This window comes from Moschus berezovskii, chromosome 16 (genome assembly GCF_049115385.1).
Source record: "Moschus berezovskii isolate FMDL1 chromosome 16, NW_MosBer_1.0, whole genome shotgun sequence".
Lineage (NCBI taxonomy): Eukaryota > Metazoa > Chordata > Mammalia > Artiodactyla > Moschidae > Moschus > Moschus berezovskii.
In genome coordinates, this window is record NC_142475.1 from 48,227,313 (window position 1) to 48,236,881 (window position 9,569).

A 9,569-nucleotide genomic window follows, 5' to 3' on the forward strand; every position below is an offset into this window, starting at 1 on the left:
TCTGAGTCGATATTTGATGATAAATATTATCTGTTAATTTATTACAGGAAAAAATGTATAAAAAGGGACATGTGAACCTCGGGAAAACAACAAGGCTCAAAGTGGTATCTGTGATATTGATGGAGCTCTTAATGGGCCCTCAGGGTGCTCTTCTAGGACTTGAGAAGTTGGCAGCTGCAATGAACAGTGCTATCAAAGTGGACAGATGTTTGAGACTCTGTGGGGTCTGCAGTAGATAGGCTCACAGGGTTATGGCCGTAAAGTCATAGCTTGGTTTGTACGCTCGGAGGACAAGGCAGATTGGGGTCTCAAGAAACTACCATTCACAGTATTACAGAGATAAAATCACAAATACTGGGACTTCTCTAGTGGTCCAGTGGCTAAGACTCCAGGCACTCCCAATGCAGGGGGCCTGCGTTAGAACTCCGATTAGGGAACTAGATCCTACATACAGCAACTAAGACCTGGTTCAGTTCAGTTCAGTTCAGTCACTCAGTCGTGTCCGACTCTCCGCGACCCGGTAGTTCTATGTATTTTCAGAATGCCTTATGCTGCTACTTTATGGACTAGATCCAAAACCAAGGAGAACAAACTCATATATTGAGTTCTTTCCGTAGAGACATGTAACTCAAGTATATCATGCACTTTTTGTTGATTGACTGTATCAAAATCAGTTCAGTTCAGTCACTCAGTTGTTTCCCACTGTTTGCAACCCTGTGGACTTCGCACCAGGCTTCCCTGTCGATCACTAACTCCTGACAACTTACTCAAACTCATTCCGTCGAGTTGGTGATGCTATTCAACGATCTCATCCTCTGTCATCCCCTTCTCCTCCTGTCTTCATTCTTTCCCAGCATCAGGGTCTTTTCCGATGAGTCAGTGCTTCCCATGAGGTGGCCAAAGTATTGGAGTTTCAGCTTTAGCGTCAGTCCTTCCAATGAATATTCAGGACTGATTTCCTTTAGGATGGACTGGCTGGATCTCCTTGCAGTCCAAGGGACTCTCAAGAGCCTTCTCCAACACCACAGTTCAAAAGAATCAATTCTTCATCACTCAGCTTTCTTTATAGTCCAACTCTCACATCCATACGTGTGATGTACATTTATAGTCCAGCTGACACAACCATACATCAAATGTGTATCAAAATAGAATGGCAAAATTTATTTTGAAAGAAAAAGTGTTAAAAACACTATAAAATAGAAATAAACTAAAAAAGAAAAAAAAGAAATAAACTTCTTCCTGGTTGATAATCTCTGCATAAAGTATGGGAATCTCAGAAACGAATAGTCTTCTCCATTTTTAAAAGAAGTTCTATATTCAGGAAATATAAGGTACATGATGCTTCCTTTTATTGCCGAAAAGAATTTAAACTTTATTGCTTTGTGGGCTTAAAGTAACTTTAACAAAAATAAATCATAATTTGTGTATATGTGTGTGGCCATGCCACTTAGCATGTGAGATCCCTGATCAGGGTTCACACCTGTGCCCCCTGCAGTAGAAATGCAGAGTTTTAAACACTGGACTGCCAGGGAACTCCTTGAATTATAATATTTTGAAATGATATTTAGCCCTAATTACAACTAGAATGAAGAATGTCTATGGAGAAGATTATGTCAGGATAAAGTTTTCGTTCACCATCATTCTTTTTCATCTTTTTCATTATCTCAAAATGTGGGATAAATTGTTTTAACATTATGTAAATTCTATCCATCAATTTGTGTAATTTGTTCTGGATTTATTTATAGCATACTAATTTTCATTGGATGGAGAAGGGAATGGTAACCCACTCCAGTATTCTTGCCTGGAGAATCCCATGGACAGAGGAGCCTGGAGGGCTACAGCCCATGGAGTTGCGAAAGAGTTGGAAATGACTTAGCAACTAAACAACAAGCTATGTATTACATTATCCACTAAAAATGGGCAGGGTGTCTTCCAAGGTTCTTCCATAGAGGGAGGCTGCTCTGTTTCCCTTAAACATCAAATCTTTTCAGTCCCAAAGCCCCCTGGGGGCAAGCCCAGGGCAGTCTATTCCTGTAACTGTGTGTGCCTGTGGGTTTAGTCATGTCTATTTGCAACTCTGAGGACTATAAGCCACCAGGCTCCTCCGTCCATGGGGTTTCCCACATAAGAATACTGGAGTGGGTTGCCATTTCCTTCCCAGGGGATCCTGCCAGTTCTTTACCACTGCACCAGTGGGAAAGCCCATTCCTGTAACTGGAGGGCCTGAAATCTTCAGTGGTGACTAGAAGCCCTGGGCTGGGTAATCTGCAGAGCAGGCATGATTTAGGATTTCAGTCTTTTGGAATCCCCATTTGCCAAAGGGGAAGACTGGAGGACCTGGAAAGGCTAGTGCTGGAATATAGGTAGCTCAGATGGTAAAGCGTCTGCCTACAATGTGGGAGACCTGGATTCGATCCCTGGGTTGGGAAGATCCCCTGGAGAAGGAAATGGCAACCCACTCCAGTTTCCATGCCTGGAAAATCCCTTGGACCGAGGAGCCTGGTGGACTATAGTCCATGGAGTCGCAAAGAGTCGGACACGACTGAGCGACCTCACTTCAGGCTGTCCACAGGGCTGGGCACCCTGGGGGTCCTGAGTCCGATGACTCACAAATGCTCAGGGGCATTTCCAGGGAGAAGAACCTTGAACAGGGCCAGTCAGGAACTTTGTCAACTTATAAATTGCCAAATTTGGCAACTTTGGTCAACTTACAAATTGAAAAGTCCTCCACTAGTTACCTGGGGACGTGTATGCCATTGCTGTTTTCAAGGAGTGGCAGGATTTGAGGGAGAGGAAATACAAAGGAAGAACTGGGTGTGTTTAATCTATATTTGTTGTTGTTCACTTGCTAAGTCATGCCTGACTCTTTGTGACTCCGTGAACTGCAGCACATTACAAATAGCAAATACACAATATCAAGAGACATTAAAAACTGGAAGTCTACATGTGAATTATCTTTTTTTTATTTTTTTTATTTTTTAATTTTTTTTATTTTACAATATTATATTGGTTGGTTTTGCCATACATTGATATGAATTCGCCCCGGGTTTACATAAGTTCCCCCTCCTGAACCCCCCTCCCACCTCCCTCCTCCCTTTATCCTCCCTCTGGGTCATCCCCGCATGCCAGCCCCGAGCATCCTATAACATGCATTGACCCTGAACTAGTGATTCGTTTCACATATGACAACATACGTGTTTCAATGCCATTCTCCCAAATCATCCCACCCTCACCCTCTCCCATAGAGTCCCAAAGACTGTTCTATACCTCTGTGTCTCTTTTGCTGTCTCGTATACAGGGTTATCATTTGCATCTTTCTAAATTCCATATATATGTGTTAGTATACTGTATTGGTGTTTTTCTTTCTGGCTTACGTGAATTATCTTAATTATAGAAATACTTAAATGCAAAATGAGAAATTTTCTCTGGGACACCTAATCCTACAACCCATCTGTCATCCATCAATTGGTCTGTCAGTCCAGGTTTCCAAACTGATTTCAGATGTCAAATGAGAAGAGAGTAGGTTTGTGGTTGACTATGCCAAAGCCTTTGACTGTGTCGATCACAATAAACTGTGGAACATTCTGAAAGAGATGGGAATCCCAGACCACCTGACCTGCCTCTTGAGAAACCTGTATGCAGGTCAGGAAGCAACAGTTAGAACTGTACATGGAACAACAGACTGGTTCCAAATAGGAAAAGGTGTACGTCAAGGTTGTATATTGTCACCTTGCTTATTTAACTTATATGCAGAGTACATCATGAGGAACGCTGGGCTGGAAGAAGTACAAGCTGGAATCAAGATTGCTGGGAGAAATATCAATAACCTCAGATATGCAGATGACACTACCCTTATGGCAGAAAGTGAAGAGGAACTCAAAAGCCTCTTGATGAAAGTGAAAGAGGAGAGTGAAAAGGTTGGCTTGAAGCTCAACATTCAGAAAACAAAGATCATGGCATCTGGTCCCATCACTTCATGGGAAATAGATGGAAAAACAGTGGAAACAGTGTCAGACTTTATTTTTTTGGGCTCCAAAATCACTGCGGATGCTGATTGCAGCCATGAAATTAAAAGACGCTTGCTCCTTGGAAGGAAAGTTATGACCAACCTTGATAGTATATTAAAAAGCAGAGACATTACTTTGCCAACCAAGGTTCGTCTAGTCAAGGCAATGGTTTTTCCCGTGGTCACGTATGGATGTGAGAGTTGGACTGTGAAGAAAGCTGATCGCCGAAGAATCGATGCTTTTGAACTGTGGTGTTGGAGAAGACTCTTGAGAGTCCCTTATACTGCAAGGAGATCCAACCAGTCCATTCTAGAGGAGATCAATCCTGGATGTTCATTGGAGGGACTGATGCTAAAGCTGAAGCTGCAATACTTTGGCCACCTCATGCGACGAGCTGACTCACTGGAAAAGAGTCTGATGCTGGGAAAGGTTGGGGGCGGGAGGAGAAGGGGACGACGGAGAATGAGATGGCTGGATGGCATCACCGACTCTGTGGACATGAGTTTGAGTGAACTCTGGGAGTTGGTGATGGACAGGGAGGCCTGGCGTGCTGTGATTCATGGGGTCGCGGAGAGTCAGACATGACTGAGCGACTGAACTGAACTGAACTGAGGTTTGTGGTTACAGTTGAGATAGTGCCTGACCTCTAAGTTTCTCATAATAGATGACAGACTGCAAGACTGAGAATTCATCTTTTGAAAGAAATAGCAATACAACCAGCCATCCATTTATTGAGTTTGCAACGTTCTAACTCCCAAATAAAAGGGGCTGATCAGTAGCAAAGGGGTTCCTATCAAGCAAAGTCCGAGTCTCTCAAACCTGCCTGAAGATAAGAATCACCCTCTTGCCTGTGTACCCTCAGGGTGGAGGGTGGAGGGAGAGGAGACTTGGGGTACTCCAAACTAAGCATTATTTTTCTACGAATTCCAGGAAGGTTTTCTGAGTTTTTTTGTTTGTTTTTAATATTTTGGCCACACTGCAAGGATCTTAGTTCCTTGACCGGGGATCAAACCCGTGCCCCCTGCATAGACAGCATGGAGTCTTAACCACTGGATCACCAGAGAAATGCCCTGTTTTTGTGTTTTAATAGCTGTCTAGGAAAGAAGATGGGCTTACCTGGTAGCCCAGCTGGTAGAGTCCTTCTGCAATGCAGGAGACCCCAGTTCAGTTCCTGGGTTCAGAAGATCCGATGGAGAAGGGAATAGGCTATCCACTCCAGTATTCTTGGGCTTCCCTGGTGGCTCAGCTGGTAAAGAATCTGCCTGCAATGTGGGAGACCTGGGTTTGATCCCTGGGTTGGGCAGATACCCTGGAGAAGGGAATGGCTACCCACTTCCGTATTCTGGCCTGGAGAATTCCATGGACTGTACAGTCCATGGGGTTGCAAAGAGTCAGATGCAACTGAGCGACTTTCACTTCAGGAAAGAAGATGACTGTGTGAATTTGGGGTCAAAAGTGAGACCACACAGTAGCCAAAAGGTGGAAGCAACCCATGTCTGTGTCTGTGAACAGATGGGTAGATAAACATAGTTGGTCTGTATATCTAATATCTAATGGAACAAGATTCCACCTTAAAAAGGAAGAAATTCCTACCTGCTACAGTGTGGATGAATCTTGAGGACATGATGCTGGATAAAACAAGCTGAAAGCAGCATCTGGTTTTGGGGTGGTAAGGAACAGAGGCTGAATGTGTCATGGGTACAGAGCTTCAGTTTTGCCGATGAAGCGCTTTAGAAGTGGATGGTGGTAAGGGCTGTACAACACACCTAATGTCCCTGAACAGTACAGTTAAAAATGGTTAAGATGGGGAAATTACCTGGCAGTCCAGCCGTTAGGACTTTGCAATTCCACTGCAGAGGGCACAGTGTCCATCCCTGGCTGGGGAACTAACATCTCACAGAATATGAGTGGCCTGGCCAAAAAAAAAAAAAAATAAGGTTACAATGGGAAATTTTGTTGTGTATATTTTACCACCTTTTTTTTTTTTTTTTTAATGAGACCTACTACTACTACATAGACAACCCAACATGAGTTCTGGGGCTCTAAAAGGACTACCCTGATAGAAGGCCTTTCCTAAGCTGTAGGTGGCTTTTTTCCTGCTAGCTAAGCCTTTGTTCCTAATCTCTGCCTATCTGATCGCAGGCTTGACTGTGATGGGGGGCTGGACACTCCCCTACTCCCGAGAGGAGCTTCACTTTCGGAGTGTTTACCCCAGACCCTCTCTTTAAGTGGTTACCTGTCATTTTCCATTTCAGCTCTGCCTTTCTATTTACGGGATGGCTGACCACCGACTGACATATTACCTGTATTGATTCTCTAAGAGCCGTCAAGGTGGAGGGTAAGACTATTCGAAGACTGCCCTGAGCTCTTAGCTGAGTGGGCTCATAAATGTCCCCATTAAAGGTTTCATTCAATAACAATCTTGGCAAAAGTAAATGGACATTGGTCTCCCACCCCCACTGCTGATCCAGAGGCCATTATCAATGGGCAGAGAGCGCTGAGCTTCAGCAGTATCAGTTTGCACATTTTCAAATGATTCCTCTAATGAAAAGCTGCGCTCTTTTCAGGCCACGAAACAACGGAGGAAAAGTCTATTCATTTAGGTATTATACATGTTAGCTTATATATTTATGGCTAGCTTATTTATTTATAGCTAATGCTGCCATCAGCATTCCCTGGGTGTAACGTTCTCTCCCTTAATAATTGGTTGATAAGCCTGCTAAAAACCAGACATGCTGAAATTGCCTTGAATTGCTACCATGCAGCACACACTATTTTGATAGCATACAGGATAACTGAAGTGTATTTTTTCATTTCCAACACAAACCCCCTGCCCTTATATTCTGTTATTCACCTCATATCAAACATTTCATATTTGCATACCTATGTGATCAAAGCTCATAAAGATTCATTTTCAACCATGTTTGTAAGAAATAAGTACATCACCACCCTTAACCAAATATCCTTCAGTCATTGAAAGATCTTCACCACCAAACTGTGAGCTCTTTTATGGCAAGACTCTCCCCCTTTCCCACTTTGCTTTCCTTCCTCCAGTCCTTCCTTCATGAAATAAATACTCAGCACCAAATTCGGATATCTCAGCACCTGTGTGTCTTGCCCAGCAGGGACTTGATGGTTGGCGACAGTATTTTTGGAGAAAAAGTACTGCCCCAATGAGACTCATCTTTGAGGGATCTAGGGAAAGAGCTGGGACTTTGCACACTGGTGTTTTGGGAAGATCAGGGCCCAGAACTGGATTCACTGTTTCTGTTAGTGCAGTTTGATTAATTTTTTTTTAAGATTTTTCTTGACATGGACCATTTTTAGTCTTTATTGAATTTGTTACAACATTGCTTCTGTTTTATGTGTTTGGTTTACTTTCGGGACCTGAGGCATGTGGGGTCTTAGCTCCCTGACCAGGGACTGAACCTGCATCCCCTACATTAGAAGGTGAAGTCTTAACCACTGGACCACCAGGGAAGTCCTTGAGAGACGTTTTTAAATGTTCAATTGCATGGCTATTCTGTGTACACAGAGAGAAATGGGAGTAATGAAAGGGGATACAATGACATGTAAGTGTTCTTTCATTAAATTCTGCCCTCCTCCCTTTTCTTTTGTTATGTGAGACATAAATGTAAAAATTTGAAAGAAATGACAAAGAGAACCCTTAAAGTCACTTCAGAATTGTGTTCTGCTGAAACTAAACAGGGACAAGAGGTGGATGGCCAGTCAGCCCACAAATTGGGGGAGCCGAGAGAGGGGGAAAGTTACTTCCATTCCCAACTTACAAGCCTGACCCCCGGGGCTATTCTAACCTCCATTGGATGTGAGTCTGCATGTGAAACCTGGGTCCCTCTCCTGATCCTGGACACTCCTGTTTCCTCTGAGACCTGCCTTCTCTTCCCACTGCGCACTGTCTCTGCAGTGTCCTGAACTCCCAGCGGTTGTTTAATTCCTAAGTTGTGTCCGACTCTTGTGACCCCATGGACTGTAGCCTGCCAGGCTCCTCTGTCTCTAGGATTTCCCACGCAAGAATACTGGAGTGGGTTGCCATTTCCTCTTTCAGGGGATCTTCCCAACCCAGAGATCTAACCCTTGTCTCCAGTGGCTCCTGCATTGGCAGGCAGATTCTTTAAATTGCTGTCTCCATCCTACATTTTTTTGACCTGACTTCCTACTACTGTGTGCCGTGTGCCCTGGAGGCAACTGATTTTGCCAAGTGTCCAACTAAACTAAAGATCTTTCCTACAAGTCTGACAGCCCACCAGATCCCTATCTTAGGAATGGCCCCACTACCTCCTATCCAGGTTCCTACCTGGCAGTCACACCTCACCTCCTGTTCATACATTTCATCTCAGAAGCCTGAGGCCCATCATCTCCACCCCAACTGACACAATAGCTCTAACATCTATTCCTGCCCCTCCAGATCCCTTCCTTCCTAGCAAGAGGCATCTTTTCAAAATACAAATCACTTCTTTGCTTGAGGCCTTTTAATAGCTTACAGGTTATAGTCCAAAAATTTTAACCTTAACCTACAAGGTCTCCAGGCTCTTTCTGAAACACAGTCTCCCTCAGGACTGCATCAGTCACTAGCTTTGTAAAAGTCTCTTTAACAAGTCAGATTACATTCTGCCTCAGGGCCTTCACTGATTGTCTGCCTTCTGCCTGGAGCACTCCCCACCCTTCTTGAATCTAACTTTGAGTGCTGGCCACCTAGATTTGGGTCTAAATGCTACCATTTAACCAGTTATGTGAACTTTAGTTTCTGTAGACTATCTGTGAAATACAGAAAATAATAGCACTTATCTGATTTAGTTATATAGGATTAAGTAAAATCATGTACCTAACCTTATCCTTATGGCAAGCCACTCCAGTACTCTTGCCTAGAAAATCCCATGGATGGAGGAGTCTGGTAGACTGCAGTCCGTGGGGTCGCTAAGGGTCGGATACGACTGAGCGACTTCACTTTCCACTTTCACTTTTCACTTTCACACATTGGAGAAGGAAATGGCAACCCACTCCAGTGTTCTTGCCTGGAGAATCCCAGGGATGGGGGAGCCTGGTGGACTTCCGTCTATGGGGTCACACAGAGTCGGACACGACTGAAGTGACTTAGCAACCTTATCCTTACTAGTAATCATATATGGATGTGAGAGTTGGACTATAAAGAAAGCAGAGTGCTGAAGAATTGATGCTTTTGAACTGTGGTGTTGGAGAAGACTCTTGAGAGTCCCTTGGACTGCAAGGAGATCCAACCTGTCAATCCTAAAGGAGATCAGTCCTGAATATTCATTGGAAGGACTGATGCTGAAGCTGAAGCTCCAATACTTTGGCCACCTGACGCGGAGAACTGACTCATTGGCAAAGACCCTGATGCTAGGAAAGATTGAAGGCAGGAGAAGGGGACAGCAGAGGATGAGATGGTTGGATGGCATCACCAACTCAATGGTAAACTCTGGGAATTGGTGACGGACAGGGAGGCTTGGTGTGCTGCGGTTCATGGGGTCACAAAGAGTCGGACACGACTGAGCTGAACTGAACTGAACCTTATCCTTAATGTCT